Source organism: Ostrea edulis, chromosome 4 (assembly GCF_947568905.1).
Source record: "Ostrea edulis chromosome 4, xbOstEdul1.1, whole genome shotgun sequence".
Lineage (NCBI taxonomy): Eukaryota > Metazoa > Mollusca > Bivalvia > Ostreida > Ostreidae > Ostrea > Ostrea edulis.
In genome coordinates, this window is record NC_079167.1 from 75,654,564 (window position 1) to 75,671,056 (window position 16,493).

The 16,493-nt window shown below is 35.9% G+C and overlaps 1 protein-coding gene across 5 annotated transcripts in view; it reads right to left on the reverse strand.

The window, feature by feature from the left end:
• LOC125669759 (neuronal calcium sensor 2-like) overlaps positions 1 to 16,493 on the reverse strand; it is a 55,598-nt gene that overhangs the window by 37,750 nt on the left and 1,355 nt on the right. Inside the window, exons 2-5 of one of the 5 annotated variants that reach the window (XM_048904494.2) lie at positions 15,843 to 15,894; positions 15,107 to 15,372; positions 14,576 to 14,603; positions 517 to 702 (exon numbers count right to left, since the gene is read on the reverse strand). The gene's annotated coding sequence lies outside the window, so the exon portion shown is untranslated. Of the gene's footprint in view, positions 1 to 516; positions 703 to 8,964; positions 9,253 to 9,346; positions 9,422 to 14,575; positions 14,604 to 15,106; positions 15,373 to 15,842; positions 15,895 to 16,493 lie in introns of those variants that run through there. The other 4 variants (XM_048904496.2, XM_048904493.2, XM_048904497.2 and 1 more) reach the window with 4 other exon arrangements.

Consider the following 16,493-nt stretch of genomic DNA (forward strand, 5'->3'; position numbering starts at 1 on the left):
AAAGAGAATGGCAACAAGAGCACACACATTTGGGATGTTTTACATGACTAAATCTAGGATTATTTTTTAATATGTCATCAATGTTACTACAAATTCAAACCAATATTTTATCTATTTGTGCAGTTTGATAATAATTTCTGATATCACATCACGCAAATATCACAAAATTATCATGGTTCAATGGGAAAAGAATAGAGGTTTGAATAAAAAAGAGTTTAAGATGTTAAAGATTTCTGATAAATCCACAATTTTGAGAAACCAAATTAGGTCTCTTTCAATCAGAAATCTTTCTCTTTCAAAGAAGACACATATAATTACAATTTCACATAAACTCTAACATATGACATGCTCCGTGGAACATTTTCACATGAACTCTAACCTGTTTCATATGAATTTGAGAATAAGATAGTGCTAGTTCATCACAAAACTATACATAATTATTGGAGAAAAACAAAGATCAAATGCAGGAATAGTCACTGGACGAACCTTAATAATGTAATTTCATTTGTCACTTACGGAGAAAAATGTTTATTGGCAAAGTAACGGAATTGGACGATTCTGTAAGTGAATTAGGACACCAGCAATCAATAGATGAGGAAGCCTGTGACAGATGTCTTTGTATGTAAGTCAATTACTTCCACACACTCCACGTGTTGAACCCCCTTACAATTCCAGAGTCAGTTTGCCGTGTCCATCTTTAGTCTGGAAAGAAACTGATATTGGTAATTAAGATTCTCCGATTTGGGGCCGATGGGTTCTATTGCTCCCTTGTGACATTTGGTTATAACCCAACCCCCCAACATTTGCATCTTTTATCTCTAGATGAACAGAACATTGAACATTTTTTTGAAGAATTTTTTTTTGGATGGTCATGTATCAACTAGTACTGCTATTACAACATGGGGAAATGACAACACGACTGAAACACACTGGTATTCGAACCTTGGGGCCCCACTAATCTGAAGTCATCTGTCCTATCAACTGAGCAAATCTGGCATAGGCCTATCAAAGCCATCTGAACACCACATTCCTCCCCCTTAAATGTCTAAACATAAACCCATTATCTTTCCCCTGTTCCTGATCTGGAAATAGGGCAAGACTACAGCACTTTACAGCATCACGTCAGGACGGGAGAAAATATTTCACACAGGGTCTTATGACTTACTTCTAGACTAGAAACACTATGATTTATCTAATGTTTCACATGCAAATTTATGGCAAACCAACGAAAATGAAAATATTAAGATGTACAATAAAAGGAGCATACTGGTCTTAGTCAGGAGACCTTTAGTGAAATCATTCGGCCCTAGATTTGAATGGGGGGCCCCCTTGAATCTCTCCCTGACAGAGAAATCCGACATCTAACCACCGCATCACTTAAAATCACTGCAAATTCCAATCCCTTCGTGCTCTGCTGTATAACGTCTTGCTGTTATTCTTCATATTAAGAAGCTTTGCCGAGATCTTTTTCTAAGTTTAGAACTGGAAATTTGAAGAAGAACATTTTCCATCAAGTCCTTGCCACTGTGATCTGTCATGAAACCGTCAGTAGGTCTGCACACGGATTGTACCTCAGTCGTGCTCAGTCCTTATCAAATAGACAAATACAGTAATCCTCTTACTTAAGGTCATTAAGTACGATTAATTGGAATCGTTTAATTAGTGTCAATATCAAATAATGATGAGAGACACATTTCCAATAAAAGTAAACACATTAATAATGTAAATAAGATTATGAACATAATGCAATCACGGTATATTTAATCGTTACATTAATATTATTGATTAGAGATGAATGAAAATCACGTATCTCGTGTAATAAGTCTAAGTAAACTATAAATCGTTGTAAGTGTTCTAGTTTTTTTCAGAGCTTAGTTATTATGACCGTATCAGACAACTAAAGAGGTGATGATACATTGGATAGCGTGAGAGATTTCAATCAGCCGCTACTGGTTAGTTACTCCACATAGACAAATCCACATCGGCCAGATTCATCTCCACGTTGGCCAGATTCATCTCCACGTCGGCCAGATTCATCTCCACGTCAGCCAGATTCATCTCCACATAAGAGAGTCAACCCAGCAGGCGCACAACCTTACTTCAACACCAAAAATTATCAATATGTTAAATTATCGTTGAACACCCTAAATTCGATCAACATTGATCCATTTTTGATATATCATTGAACAGCAACAAAGTTGTAACACCTTTTTGATGTTGAGCTCACTGTGGTTTTTCCACAATGAAAATCAAAGACAGTTTTTCAATGTCAAAGATCCAACATCTATTAATTTTTAATATCTACACCTTGAAACAAAGTTAACGTGAGTTGCAAATCTAAAACAACAAGGTCAATAAATTTTTGATATACGTTCAAAACATTAATTCAATGTTGAATCTAGGCCATGCAATTTTTGTTTCAAATCTGCAAAAATACTGAAAGATTCAGAACTTCAATCAATATTGTGAATAGTAATTGGGTGTGTTTATAAAACATCATGAACAATATCCATTTAAATCTGAAGCGAAGCTCCACAAGTGACAGCAGCCATTAAAGGACTGGCTGTATTTCAAATATCAACAACTGCATACAACCACTGCACTAGATCTCTACTGACATGGTCCAAAAACATGCTGAGGTTCAAAAACACATGCCGAGGTCCAAAAACACATGCCGAGGTCCAAAAACATGCCATGGTCCAAAAACATGCCGAGGTCCAAAAACACATGTCGAGGTCCAAAAACATGCTGCCAGCCATCTGACCAGTAAAGTGTAAATCCTGACTCATCATAGAAGAGTAGATGGTGATTTTCATAGGAAACACATTTGAATGGTGTCATTGCAAGCACTGGGGTCTGACGTCACATCGATGACAATTAAGGGGCATTTCCACTGCAACATGTCACAGCTTGGTGCCATAGGGACATTGAGAGACGGCAGCACAATATCTCCGGATTCTCCGCTTCTTCTTGGGTCATGTATCTTTGGTGTCTTATCTACAATTTTTTGTGCAGTTCTAAAACCAACCCGAGCAGGTGCTGCAACCTAATGAAAATATCCCGACGAGGTGTCGTAACCTAAATAGGTCAGTTGGCCGAGTTTGAGTGCGGTCAGCAGTTATACCAGTCATCTAAGGCATTTGTGCTTCTAGATCTGTGGACATTCAAAGCCCTTGCCATTGTGTTTTGAGTGTTTTCAGCCAATAATTATAACTGCACTGCCCTTTGCATGCATCATTATTTTACTAAGCCTTGGCATCCTTTGAGATATAAATTTTAACATTGGTCTATCATTACCAGATACCTGAAGGATAAGAAACAGGTCTGATACGCACACAGTGCTAATTCATGTGTATCCATAGCTGTGCTAATTCATGTGTATCCATAACTGTGCTAATTCATGTGTATCCATAACTGTGCTAATTCATGTGTATCCATAACTGTGTTAATTCATGTGTATCCATAACTGTGCTAATTCATGTGTATCCATAACTGTGCTAATTGGTGTCTTCCAAACACGATAATGTGTAATGTGATTGAGTTCAATCAACCGTGAATTGCTTAGGAATGTGTATCATATATCATGCAATTCAAAATTTTTAACAGTAAAATTATCAACATTAAAAATCATTGACGTTTAATATTGGGAATGCATTTCTTTTTTGTGTCAGTACATTACAGTGTATGAATATCATAATTTCAACTTCATTTTGATCTCAAAACCAATCCACTTCTCACTATTGTTTATGTTGAATCAATGTTAATGTGTCTGCTTTTGGAACAATCTTGTCCTGATACAATACAATAAATATGGTATCCTATACAACAATCAACACTTCGCTGTGAGTTACGTCCCTTTTGCAGGTCAGCCAAAGGTCAATCGGTGAAAAGTCAAGTTTTCCTCCTTTACCAAATACAGGAGGTTACTACTGTGAATTATAGCTAATTATTAAATTTTCATACAGGTTTATGGGTGCCCCACCCAGGGGCATCATTGTAGTTGATTGCAGTTGATGGAATAATATAAAATGTCAAAGCTACAGATAATAAAATTGTAAAGGCCAACGTAGGGAAATACTACTTTTTAACCGAGAGATGCCAGACAAGGGACATAACTTGTGCGAAATGTTGATTCGTGTATTGAGGCAGGGTTCTCAGTAATGCATGCATTTTTTGTGCTGAAAAGTTATGCAATCTTTAAACAAGTGCTTTAAAAACATGACGGTACCAGTATTTTGATGTTTAATGAAATTCTAGCATCAGACCTGGAGAGTTGTTTGACAAATCTATAATGATTCAGAAGTAAAATCTTTATATAGAAAATAGTAAGGGAATGCAGTAGGGGCGTCTACAGGGGATACGAGTGTTTTATAGAGATGAATATGGTTGACAGGGTATAATGGTGAAACATGAGAAATGCATTGGTTCAATATCTTGGACCATAGGGTTAACCAATCTGAGAAATGTTTTTCTCAAACTGATCTGAGGTTTCATGATTTTCTCAACAGACTTGGCAACTATTAAACAGGGATAGGTGGAGGGAAAATGTTATGAAAAACATATCAAGAAATGATAAATATTAGATACATTTGGAAGAGTAGGAAACCTTCTACTGGAATTTGCTGCTGCGCGATAACAAATCACTCCGTACATTTGTCATTGTGACTATCCCTGTGCATCTAACACTCGGAGGTGAATCGGATGCGTCTAATTTATCGACAATTCACACTTGGGGAATAAAACCTACATAAATATTAATATGCAATTCAGTGCAATTCTGTAGCCATTTGAGAAAAAAATTCACAAACATATACATTTGAAGATCAGCATTTAAAAAGAGAAATATTTTTCCATGAATAACTTTCATAATTTGCATACACCATATAGATGGAGTCACTGCATGACTGACATTGGAACCAGTCCAGAGCTCGGTGGGAACCAGTCCAGAGCTTGGTGGCTCATTACACCAAGACTTCATACTTTTTATGACATCACGTCACAAGATGGCAATTGGAATGCTTTGTAAATAATTTTTATTGACTGATTTGTTTGTCGATCATCGTTGCTCAGTGGATAAAATATCGGGTTGGAGACTCGCAGATTCTGAGTTCAAATCCATCAGATTCTTTTTATTCATATCTATTGAAATAAATTATTGAAAAATCATGTTTTTCTATCAAAAATTGCACATTTTATGCTTTTTATGCTTTTTTAAATATATGTGCTTCTTACATAACATCATATCTTTCATAATTAAATCATTTCAATTCGTGCTGATTTCAGAAACTCTTTCAAGATGTATAGTGAGCCACCTTAAACATATTACATCTAATCTGTATCCAATGTAAATACAATTCTTTATGAATGACCACTATTAAACACTGACAAATGACCGATACTAACACACTGACCCATGACCGATAATAAAAACTGACCAATGACCGATAATAAAACACTGACCCATGACCAATACTAAACACTGACCCATGACCGATAATAAAAACTGACCAATGACCAATACTAAAGACTGACCAATGACCGATACTAAACACTGACCAATGACCGATACTAAACACTGACCAACAGGCCTCTGACCCATGATGCTGGGTCTAAATTCAAAAATCAAAAACTTTATACATAGAAGAATTTTATTTCTAGAATGCTTAAGCTTCAGATTTGATGAATTTCAAATCATATCCCACAATACTCAGACAATCTTGTTGTCAACTTGAAAAACAAATGTGTCAACTGTCTACCAAGGTCTCGGAGTGCTTTAAGAGCTGATGAAGTCGAAATGGGTTTCAACAGCTTTTCATATGTACAATGTTCTCAGGGGTAATCTTTAAATGTTATTTAGAACCAATCTGCCCAGAAAGCTATAGTAACTGACAATATTTTCATAAAAAAGGTACAGATATATAGGTTTGATATTAATAATCTGCCAAGTTATGTCAAATCTACGACTGTAGTCCATTTTATAAAATTCAATAACAGCTAAAACAAGAAGCAGACGTTCAGTAAACTCCAAATTGTCATACAGATTAAAATGAGACGTCACTGCCATAGAATCCACTTGATCAGTAAAAATAAGTTTTATGCTGATTAGTAAATGCATGCATGTCCTCAATAAAAGCACAATGCAAAACAAGAGGTCCATGGGCCACATCGCCCACCTGAGTCACCATGGCCCATATCTAAAGATTTTCCATATATATACTTGAATCTGCACTATATGTCAGGAACCTTTCATGTAAATCTAAGCTTTTCTGGCCCAGTGTATTTTGAGAAGATTTTTAAAGATTTTCCCTATATATTTGTATGGAAAACTTGGATTCCCTATTGTGGCCCCATCCTACCTCCAGAGCTCATGATTTTATCAAACTTGAATCTGCACTATGTCAGGAAGCTTTAATGTAAATTTCTGCTCCTCTGGCCCAGTGGTTCTTGAGAAGAAGATTTTTAAATGACCCCACCCTATTTTTGTGATTATATCCCCTTTAAAGGGGGCATGGCCTTTCATTTGAACAAACTTGAAAGCCCTCCACTCAAGGATGCTTTGTGCAAAGCTTGGTTAAAATTGGCCCTTTGGTTCTGGAAAAGATGATGAAAATGTGAAAAGTTTATGACGACGACAGACAACGAACAAATTTTGATCAGAAAAGGTGAGCTAAAGAAGTCATTCATGCAAACTTTCAAATGGACATACCTAATAAACTTCTAAATTTTCCATACAAGAGTCTACTAGACTCTACTAGATATTAATTCATAGCTTTTGTTGATAAAAGTATAGAATAAACATACACCAAATTCTGTCTAGCACTTTGGGAGAAGTTAAAAATGTTCAAAAGTCTGTGACACACGAACATTTGTTTTATGTTGTTTGACATCCCTTGATGTTACGTGCTTGATTGAATTACAGATTGAGTCCCATGGGGATCCAGGTTAGAATAGGTCCTCAGAATCCCTTACTTGTCGCAAGAGGCAACTAAATGTGGCAGTCCTTCGGATGATACCACAAAAACCAAGGCCCTGTGTCACAGCAGGTGTGGCATGATAAAGGTCCCTCCCTGCTCAAAGGCCGTAAGCGCCGAGCATAGGTTTAAATTTTGCAGCCCTTCACCAGCAGTGGTGACATCTCCATATAAGTGAAGAATTCTAGAGTGGGACGCTTAACAATAAACAACCCACCAACCAACCTGGTACCCTGACAACTCAAAGGAAAAGCTGCAGTCTATGCATGTCCTGAATTTTTTTTTTTACCTTTTCCTAAATTAAAGACCCCCAATATCAAGATGAAATTATCTACATGTACTTGTAATTTTTTTTTTATAAATTAAAGTTTCCTTTTAGCAATACTTGTGTCATAGAAAAACGCTATGTCATGACTGAGTTATGTCCCTTTCAACTGCGTCTGGATCTTGACATTACAAAACTAATTCATCACACTGTGAGAAATGGCACAGCTGTTCTAAAGGGTACAGTTTCCATTGTATTCTTTTATCATTTACGAAGACTGTCATCAAAAATGAAAGAAGTCTTCAATTTCATTCCCATCCAGACTATGTAATCAGCCCTATATAAAATGATTATGTTATTTGAAAAGCTTTCAAAGGGTTAATAAATATCAGTTCAGTTATAAAAACAAAAGAAATCCAAGCCAACAATGTCTAGGACTGAAGTGCAGGCTTTTTCTAGTCACCATTAACCCCAAGAACCAAAAATATAATGTGTATCTTAAAGAAAAATTTATAGAGTTCCCAAAGCATAATGATATATCTAATAAACAGGGCTCGAGTGCTTGTGTTCCACTGCAATTGAAAAACTCTTATGATGTAATGTAATTTACAATCACAGAATCTTCAAAGACCATGGGAAAACGCGTGTGAATGAAATACTATGGCATGAGCATGGATTTCATTAGCCATAAAGCATTTACACACCCATAAAACACTCATTACCCCCAGACATGACACATAGTTAAAATTAATTGCTGATCTACATGCAACCTGTTTCAATACATTAAGGTGCAGCCCTGAAGATCACCAGCATTAACAAATGTGCAACAGGCAATATCTAGTGACATATCGTTATGTTCGGTTTAGAGATGTATATATTCGTCTGCCATTCCTCCCCAGCAGGTACACAGGTACCAGAACACAACAACAAATCTCCACAATCTGAATCCTTATCAATCAAGAATTCCAAAACAAATTTCATTTCTTGTGTTTGAGATCTGATGGTTTCAGACGATTTTTTTTTTTTGCCTTGTGATGTTTACCATGACTCATCACCCGTCAGACAGACAAGTACAGGGTAACCCTCATACTCCGGGATTATGCATTAAACTCAGCACCTTTCATCATCACAATTCATTAATTAAGACTGAGATTACATCCCAGTGAGTGACTTTATAACATTTCCTCACAAGAAAAGTCCGACACTGTACCAGATTATTCGGAGAGCAGAATGGAATGCTCCTAGAATGATACATACTTTCATTGAATCCTAAAAGAAATGAAAGTTATGATAAATTGGACTTGACAATGAGATGAATTTGATTATGAAAAAAAAAAAGATTTCCCCCAAAAGATAAACACTACTGCATGTGCATGGCCTGAGAGTTGTCGACTTCAAAAGAAAGGCGGGAGCTGCCTCAGTCAACAGGACCACCCATATAATATTGTTTGGCATAGCCTGGTAGGTGTTAAACATGAAACTTAACAAAACACCTTCCCTAATGAAAAACATAAATCTTAATGACTTCTGAATGTATTATCTCAAGTGATGAATTATTTCTGCATAAGTCTATACCAATTCTTTACATTTCTCCATTACAAGAGACAATTTGTCAAAAATCCTATTCCCCCCCCCCCCCCCCCCCCCCCCAAAAAAAATAAAAAAAATAAAAATCTGATTTGAATAAATCAATCTGATAATGCTTTAAAAAAAGCGATTATAACTAACCTCTTCAAATAACCTGTTGTCTAATTTCCTTTATCTCTTCAACAAATTGTACACAAGTGCTCCTTCACATACTCCCGTGTCTACACCTTACACTCCATCTCATAATTCCCCTTCTAAAAAACGGTATTAGCATCCAACATCACTTCCCATAGTGAAAAATCCTAATCATCACTCATTTCTTTGAAAAATAGCTTTTATCTCTCACAAATGATCGAGATGCAAGCAAAAGTCATGTGCCTGCATCAGTAGATTTGGCGTGCAGGTAGGGAGAGAAAGGGCAAGATACATGGTGTATTTGTTCCTACATTATAACATCTATCTACAATACACAGAGGGGTTAAAAAATAAAACACAGATTTCTGGACCATATCTTCACAATTACCTTGTTATGTGCTTTCCAGTGAATACAGGGATTGGATATCTTCTTTCTCGGAGACTCCTAAGATCATTGAAACTATGTCTACTAAATAATTCATGGTGACCTCAATCTTGGGACTTTTTCTCTCACAGTGTATGCCGTCAAATGTGTAAATTTACAATTTACAGATGAATTTTTCCCCTCTATAAACAAAAAGATTTTTAAAGTACCATAAATCATGTTTAAAAAATTTATTGCCCATGGGATAGATACGTTTGACTATTAACACCCCCCCCCCCCCTTTTCCCCTTCACACCTTAGAAAGGATTCTGCTGAATCATTATAGTCGAGAGATATATTTGATTTGAATTTGTTTATAAACACGAATGACAGTAGTGACATAGTAACCCCCTTATCTGGTACAATGCACATGGGCTACACATGACCCTTTTGTGTACTTAGAATGATAGTAATGAAACATATGAAGGATTTTTTGCCCACAAAACTTAATTACGCTAACAAAATTAAGCCCCATGCATGAATAATAATGATGCAGCTATCAAAATGTCACACTACACAAAACGTAATTCATCATTTCTCTAAGACTGAAACACTGACATTTAGACTCAGTCAAGAGACATTTTAACAATATTTGTTTTTTGGCTGAAGATTTCTCATTCTGAAATATTCAATCCCTCATTGTCAATACACTTGAAAGTAGGAGTTCAGCCCCTTTATAGATTTTTCCCGAATTGTGATAAAAGAAATCAATTTACTGAAGTGCTATTATTACCACATTTTTAAAAACGTCTAAAGGAACAGGATTTCTTTTGGGATTGCGGATGTGTATTGACAGTTAGGTACACCGGAATGTAACATCCCAGAATTATGTAATTAATCAGAGCTTAATTGATTTTTAAAAGGTAGAAACAACGGTAGAAATCAATGAACTACTTACAAGAATCACACTGTGGATTAACGCAGTATTCAGCAGGATCAAGAGTCATTTCCTTTCTATCAAACAAAACTTATAATAAGCATTAACTGACCAATAGTATGTAATATATATATCTTATCTATATATATATTATATACATATGTATACATACATATGTATACATACACATACACTAAAATATGATCAAATCAACATAGGTATCAAATCAACATGGGTGTCTAATTATTTAAAAGTTTTCCTGCTCTATCACATAAAGATGGCTGTAAATACCATTACTATCAATTTAAGAGAGGCATAAGACCCAATACACCAACAACGTATTGCAGGTCGATATAATGATTCTAACATTATATAACAACGTATTGAAGGTCAATATAATGATTCCAACATTATAGCCTTCAGAATCCTTAATGAATTCTCTGAAGAATGAAACAAAAGCAGTGAATTGTAAAAACTAATAGTAGTCCCTTTACAGTACAATAAATCACATAGGGTTCATAATTCTTTATGACAGTAGCTGTTTTTACAGAGGTGCTGTAAAATACATACAGTTTGCAATAGTTTATTTCTGATAGTAGCCACTTTACAGGGGTGCTGTAAAATACATACAGTTTGCAATAGTTTATTTCTGATAGTAACCTATTCACAGGGGTGCTGTAAAATACATACAGTTTGTGATAGTTTATTTCTGACAGTAACCCAGGGTTCGAAATTAACTTTTTCAAGCACTCGTCCGTACGGACTAGTCACTGTTGATGTTCACTAGTCCGGAAAACATTTGTGCATGTTCGAAGAACGGCAGTCTCGAATGCACTCCATGTGTTTGGAAGCTCAGGATGTCATAGTCACACAAACACTTAACCATGCAGGTAATTAATCGACCATAACTTCAAACATCTAAGAGACTCGAACAAATCTTGCTAAAAATCTTTACCATATTCAAGATTGATTTCCGGATTTTCACTAGTCCGTACGGACTAGTGCTATAGAGAGTTCACTAGTCCGACACGTTTTTTACTAGTCTCGGACTTACGGACATGAGTTAATTTCGAACCCTGTAACCTATTTATAGGGGTGCTGTAAAATACATACAGTTTGTGATAGTTTATTTCGGATAGTAACCTATTTACAGGGGTGTTGTAAAATACATACAGTTTGTGATAGTTTATTTCTGACAGTAACCTATTTACAGGGGTGCTGTAAAATACATACAGTTTGTGATAGTTTATTTCTGATGTAGCTGTTTTTACAGGGGTGCTGTAAATTACAATGTGATGGGTTAATCTCTGCGAGCTTGCCTTAAATGTCACAGCCAGACATCATTTTCACAAATATTCAATTTGTCCATACTATGTATTTATTCAGAATCATGAAAATAAAGTCAATATTATAGGATAGTTACTGCCACGGTGGTCTAGATGTAGAGCGTTCGCCCCACATGCGGAAGTTTGGGGCTCGAATCCCGGCCGCGACAGACCTAAGTCATTAAAAAAGGTACAGACAGTTCCATCGCCAAACGCTCGGCATCAGGTGTGAATGTCACAGGTCCTTGGAGGTGACCTTAAAAACGGATGTTCAGTGTCACAGTAGGTGTGGCACGCTAAAGAACCCTCACTGCTCAATGGCTGTAAGCACTGAACATAGGCCTGAATTTGAAGCCCTTCACTGGTATAGATTATGTCTCCATATGAGTGAAAAATTCTCGAGAGAGATGTGAAACAATAGACAATCAATCATTAAAGGATAGCTATCTACTGTATAAATCATCATGAACTATTAGAATAGCCTTTCAAGAAATGAACTGACAATTGACCTTGAAATTGTCCACAAGACATGAATATACAATAACCTCATGGGTTATGATTATCTTACAGGACAGTAATTTGTTTATATGCTTTGTATGGCGTTAAGCTAAGTGGGCATTAGAGTGGACTGACCACAGCTTAGTAATGGACCCCTCCGCACTGAACTAAGAGATACAACAAACTAAAATAAAATCATTATGGATGAAATATATGATATATGTACTGATACAGCAAATTTTGAAATTGGAAACTGCAAAATCTACCTTTCTTTAGTAAAAAAAACTGTGGAAAAATAAAACAAATTATGTACTCTCTATGCAATATTTCCTAAAAACTGACTAAATCCAACAACCTGTAATTTTCTCAAAAATTGAAGAAAATCAAAATCCTTGCTAAATGTACATCTTCAATATCCATACAAACACCCTGTAAAACAAGATGGTCCTCACTTGAAAATTGTGGGAGGAGTTTGTTGGACAAGTTATGTACCCTCCATATAACAATAATTTTCAAATAAAGGGGCACAACTCCTGCAAGAGAGGCCAAAATGGATCAAAATTGCTTTATGATCTAGAATGATCCACAAAGAAGCTACATAGCAAGTTTCAGCTTAACATGTGACGGAGAAATGAAATTAGAAACAGAAAACCCCTAACGGATGGAAGGACAAACAGACATAAAGATATCACACAATAACACGTCCCGTCTAAAGAAGGGCGTATAATAAAGTGGTGAAACTGACTAGAACCAAATTTCTAACCCAAAATTTGTGAGCCACGCTCAGCATCTAAACAAAAGCACATAACTTCACCAGAGTCGTGGTTTATTTCAATTTCATCACACGCCTGCAATAAACAGTCTATATCATGTAAATCCACACACCCCACATTCATTGTCAGAAACTCATGCTCACAAATCCTCTCTCCACAAGATTAAAGTAACTTGGTCAATGGTGTGCGGAGTATTATGTGTTGGAAAATGAGAAAAAGTAATGTGGTCACCCGACAGAAATTCAATTTTTCATTGGTCCTGGTGAAATAAAAATCAAGCAATGACCACTTGCTACAGGATAAAAATCATATTTCTTAATCGTTCATGATACAATTATTATGGTGTGTGTTGATTTAATTGGATAAAGGATGGAGACTCGTGCTTTGCTATTGTCATCCAACTAAATCAAGGAAAGTCAAGCAGTTTATAATACAGATCATATTCAGTATCTGAACATGCACTCAAATCTTAATCCCATGATGCACCACTGGTTTTTAAGACATGAGGTGTTACAGAAATGTCAGGTCCAGGTAAAAAAATAATAATGAAAGGTTGATGAGATTAACACAAAGATGGAAGAGGTAGAAATGGATCCTATATGCCCCAACCATATATGCATGATGTGACCAAAACAAAAACAAACAAGAGGTACTGTGAGCAATGCTCACTAAGAATACCCCCCGCTTATCCCAATCTCCCAAAGGGTGTTGGTAATAGGTATAAACTACCTCTTTTCTGAGTGTAAAAAACAAATGGCATGACAAACCGAACCATATTGCTACTTCGATGTCCAGTGCGCGTGACCTTTGACCTTTTGACCCCAAAATCGATAGGGAACATCTTCATCCCATGGGTAGTCCATATGTATGATATGGTGACTGTAGGTGGAAAGGATAACGCTTTAGAGCCCGGAAACCATATTGCTACTTCGATGTCCAGTGCGCTTGACCTTTGACCTTTTGACCCCAAAATCGATAGGGAACATCTTCATCCCATGGGTAGTCCATATGTATGATATGGTGACGGTAGGTGGAAAGAATAATGCTTTAGAGTCCGGAAACCATTGCGTCTACAGACGGACGGACGGACGGACGGACAGACAGACGGACAACCCGATTCCAGTATACCCCCCCCCACAACTTGTTGCGGGGGGTATAAAAACATAAAGAAACACATAAAATGGAATTAATATATTAAAGGATGGGAAACAATGCAACATGATAAATGAAGATTTGAACTTGATGCTAAACACATGTAGTTCAGCTGGAGGAGCACCTGCCTTCAGATTCAGGCCAGGGTGCCCAAGTTCCACCCTGGTCTGCTCTGTCATATTTTCTCCCTATCTGTTATATTTGATGCAGTTTAAGATCTGTTCCCAGTTTGATGTCTAGATTAAGTTTAAAGGAGGGGCTGTGATTACTGGTATACATGTATGTAGTCTGACTGGTTTAATCACCCATGACCAGTTGACTAAGCACATGACTGAGGATTAATGGGTTCTAGATATTGAATACTGATCCGGTCTGTTGCATTTTCTCATCTCTTCTTACATTAATGTTACTATCTCTGGTACATGGACCTAGTTCTCAAAAAATCCATTCCCAGTTCACTTTGACCTAGTTTCAATGTTTTTTGTCCATACAAATAGAGAATCAGATATAAGACAGCTCTTTTCTACTTTATTTTCAATTAACTATGGACATATAAGGTGTGACCTACCTAGCTAAGGTGAACAGGTAACCATCTACTAAAAAATTTATAATTCAAAATCATAATTTTAGAATTGAATAACAATTTAAAATAATCAAGAGGTAAATTCAAGTACAAAAATATCTCTTCACCACAGGGATGTTAAGTTATTTCCAGACTTAGTTTTTCTCCAGAGACAGTAATAAATGCATGATGGAGTTATCAGAGACAGTAATAAATGCATGATTGAGTTATATACAGTATCAAAGTTCAGTGGCCAATTACTTTTCACAAAAATTCTTACAACTAAGATAAAAATTTGCCTTTGCTTTATATTCGATTGAGTGCAACTATGCCGCAATTAAATATATGTCAGAGTTATCACTTATGTATATACTTTAAGTTTTGCTCATTCAGAAATATATGACTGAGGAATTATAAAAGAATAATAGCGTTTTAATTTCTTTTTATCTTAATCGTAAATTTTTTTGTGAAAAGGGCTATTGATATATATGAGACTACATATTATTTTTTTTATAAATATGTGTGTCCAAGACATACCTGTAATATTAAAAACATGTATGTGATTCATCTAACATCTTGTCGCTGAAGGAATTGCAGGTATTTACACTAAATGACACTCAACGGAAAACAAACAAGGACAATTGGTGTGTGGAATTTTCGTACTGCACATCAATCTATTATCTGGCTTCTGTTTGTTTTTTCTACCAACCCATCATAACAAATTTTTTTAAAACCATGTTTATTTACTAAACACATGTTCAGGCTGGCAGGGTTCACTAAAGCTGATCCCAAGGGGGATATTTCTGTAAATGAAAAGAATGAATAAATTATGAATGAAGGATTAGGTCAAGATTTCGTACTGAAGAAAAGCGATGCTTACATCATAAAGAAGTATGGTGATTTCTACAAGGCCTCAGTAATCAATGATACATATACTTGTACACACAAAATTCCTTAGACACAATGACTAAATGTTATGAGCATACTTAATTTCCGTTGATGATACTGCCATTCAGGGTCAATAATTGGATACCATTAAAATGCGAGAGAGCTATACACCATGGGACTTAAGTTTATGTACAATAAGGATAAATGATAAAAGCCAGAATTTTGATTTCATAAGAGGCATCATGCAAATCAATGTGAATACATAAATTCCTCCTGTGCAATTTAGGAAATCCACAGTATTTCAGTTACAGTGTACTGCTAATAGCATATAAATTTTTTTATAAAGAGGTAAGAATAATGAAGAAGTGATTTTGCCCAAACTTACTACTATGCAATTTTCTGTCAATCCCTCACTGGCTTCTCACAACAACTATGACCTGAAGAAAATATCATTCAAATTGTAAACTGCACCACAACTGTGACCTGAAGAAAATATCATACAAATTGTAAACTGCACCACAACTGTGACCTGAAGAAAATATCATATGAATTGTAAACTGCACCACAAAAATGAATATACATGTATATATACATTTGTATGTATTTTCATGCTACCCCTTGAGGGCCCTTGATTGGAAAAATACATATGGTCTATGTCCTATAGTCCTATAGAGAGGGAATTCTGACTTTGATTGTAAATTGCATCGAATTACAGTTCCCCAGTAAAATGTACCAATTAATCTCTCTTCTAGATTTCTTTCAGCTTCAACGCATCTTAAAATTTTGTATCTGATTGATACATGTATTCTTAAGTTTATTTACTCTAACAATCTTCAACTGAAAGTGCCAGCTACACGGCATCTGATTAGATTGAGGTTCATACCCTGCCAGAGAAACAGGGTCTTATCTTACATTTTACAATCAGTACATCGCCAAAGTACAGAATCACTGTGTTCTGTCAAGCAGCTGTTGACAATATGTCAAGTGCTCCCCCGGGAATTCAACAGAAAAAAATTAATGACACCTCCCAGCAACT